Source organism: Perognathus longimembris, chromosome 25, assembly GCF_023159225.1.
Source record: "Perognathus longimembris pacificus isolate PPM17 chromosome 25, ASM2315922v1, whole genome shotgun sequence".
Taxonomy (NCBI): domain Eukaryota; kingdom Metazoa; phylum Chordata; class Mammalia; order Rodentia; family Heteromyidae; genus Perognathus; species Perognathus longimembris.
The window spans coordinates 492,938-495,828 of NC_063185.1; the positions used below are offsets into that span (position 1 = coordinate 492,938).

Here is a 2,891-nt window from a genome sequence, read left to right on the forward strand (position 1 = left end):
GGGGGGCGCGGCCCAGGCAGACCCGCGGGGATCTGTCGCTTCTCCTCCCGCCCCCTTTTGTGTTTCCCTCCCCAACCCCCACACCCGCCAGCTTCCGGAGGAATCTGGGGCCACCCGGCACCCCGGGAGTCGCTCCCTTCGCATCTCCTCGGCTGTGAGTAAGAGGCGGCGGCGGAGCCGCGGTCGCAGCCCGGTGGGGGGCCCGCGGTGAGGACCCGGCTGGTCCCTCTGCGAATATGGCCACCGGTGGCTACCAGACGGGCGGCAGCACCACAGACTTCCTGGAGGAATGGAAGGCGAAGCTGCGAGAAGATGTGCGCCAAGCAGAACCCCTCGTGCTCAGCCACCCCGACCGGGGGCAGCAGCGACCCTGCCGGGAAGTCCTCCATCGGGGCGCAGGGTACCTCGGCGATGGGGCGGCCAACGACGAACTCAACAACAATCTCCCAGGTGGTTCAGCCGCACCTGTTCTCCCCGGCCCCGGGGGCGTGAACTGCGAGGTCGCCTCCTCCGCCGCCTTGGCCCGGGCCGGTCGTCCGGGCCCGCGGAGACCCGAGGACAAATCCCCTTGCCGCTGCAGCAGCCTCCACGGGGACCATGACATCCCGGGGCGAAGAGGAAGACCCGGACGGCGCCCCGGAGAAGGGTAGGAGCTCGGGCCCCAGTGTCAGGAAAAGCAAGGGGCAGATCGAGAAGAGGAAGCTGCGGGGGAAGCGGCGCTCCACCGGCGTGGTCAACATCCCAGCTGCGGAGGTGAGCGGGGCGGGGCCAGGACCTGGGCTGGGGCTCGGCGGGTGCTTGGCCAGGGCGGCTGCCTGTTGTGTCTTCCAACAACCGTGCTAGTTCCCTCTCTTTTGCTTGCTCTTTCTGCCTCTCCTTGCTCCGAGTCAAGTCAGGCAGGCAAGGAGTTGTTGTTTTGCTTCGGGCTAATGCTTCCTGGGAAGTTCCCCAAACCCCAAGGACAACACGTGCTTTTTATTTCTTTCCAGTTTTCCTAAGTTCTCTCAGCTCTAGAATGGGAGAAAAGACTGCTTTAGAATGCTGGAAAAGACACCTTGTGATTCCAGTACTTGCCTCTAGATATATCTGTTTATGTTCGATCAGTTCGGAAAATTGGTTCATGGCTGTGATAATGGAGTTTCCCACGTGTCCATGTCAAGTTACCATATTGTTTATCTCTTCCCTCTCACCAGTGTTTACAAGCACCTGTAAAGAAAATATGGTTTTAGGAATATCAAGGCAGCCTTATCCGTAAGGAACCCGAGATGAGTATATCCCATCTGCACCAGATCCTATATAAATCAACTCTTGATAAATAGTGCTCTCCAACAGACTTTTTTCCCCCCTTGAGTGATATTTAGGGCAGTAGGGATGCTGAAACAATTCATACACTTACAGATGTCATCTTGTATTTAAGTATCGGGGAAACATTTGTGATAGGTGTGCTTTTTGTATATTATTGGAATTTTTGATGAGTCTAAAAACATTCCTTCCGGCAGCTGCCAGCATCCCGTTAGACACACACACACACACACACACACACACACACAAAATGGGGTATGTAGTGTGTAATTTACATAATCAACTTGAATCAAAACAGAACAATCCCAGACAAGTTTAGGTAACTTTATAGTTCCTGTGTTTGGAAAGTGGTTTAACTACCTTGTTTCATTTAAGTAGCTACAACTTTTCCTGAGTAGTTTTTTAAAATTTTTATTTCACATTTCCCCCTCTTTTTTCCTGGCTAATTTACTCAACTTTGTTACCCACTAAATGATTATTAAAATTTTTTAGTAACTCCAGTGGTGGAGTGCTTGCCAAGCATGCACAAAGTCCTAAGTTTGATTCCCTAGCTTTGGAGGGACCTGGTGTGATGTCATAGGCCTGTTATCCCAGTCCTTTGACAGGCTGAGACAGGAGGGTCATGAGTTCAAGGCCATACTGGACTCAAGTATGTTTTGAGGAAAACATAACTTTGTGATTTATTAAAAATTAACTTTGTGATTTAAGTGAAAGTATTTGCAATAATACATCCTGACTGATGGAGAGGTAGGTGGTAGGGTGGGTTTTGTCTGTGATGATTGTGTAAGCTCAAACACCCAGATGCCCTTCAATGAGAAAACTTTACTTGTTCTCATTTATTAAGTTAAAAAAAGCTTTTTCCTCAATTTTTGCTTTGTCTGTTTTTATTATATTTTACCTTTTAATCTGAAGTAGATAATTTGTGTGTGACAACATACTTCCTACTACTAAGTTTTGTGTATGTTTGTTAGATCAGACAAATGTATACTGACCTGTATTTTAGGCACTGTACTATGCAAACTGTAGAAAACAAGAAAAATAAGTCAGTGCGTATTCTCAATGAGCTAGAATCTGGAAAGAAGGATAAAGTGCTGTGTAACAGTTTTAAAAGCATGGTAATGAAGCATATAATTGATTATTAGACTACTGTGTGTGCATAGGGAAAACTTATGCTAGGACAGACTACTGAGGATGAGAGTCTTGGCGTGAGTCATGTATGTATGTACCTATGTATTTACACATAAATCTACATACAAATACAGTACTTTAAATGTCACAGTGCAGTGGCTAACTTTGTCACCACAATGAAACCATGTGCTGATCTTAAAATAAATGCTCCCCATACTGATTCCTTGCCCTCTCTGCCCTCCACTCCCACTCCCTTATGATTTAATGAGTCTGGGATGGATCCCAGCCATTAATGTTTTTGTAAGTTCCCCATGTAATTCTAATGTGAATCCGGGTTAAGAACTATTTGGCTGTAATCTGAGGATACAGAAATAAGTAGAAAACAAGCACTGCCCACAAAATACTCTCAAGTAAAATGAGGAAATATAGCAAACACAGGGGATATAGTTTAGCTTAGTCTG

General features: G+C 47.4%; 1 pseudogene; it reads left to right on the forward strand.

Annotated features, from left to right (window-relative positions):
- Positions 1–236: 236 nt before the first annotated feature.
- On the forward strand, positions 237–1,465 carry LOC125342058 (annotated as a pseudogene).
- The last annotated feature ends 1,426 nt before the right edge of the window (positions 1,466–2,891 follow it).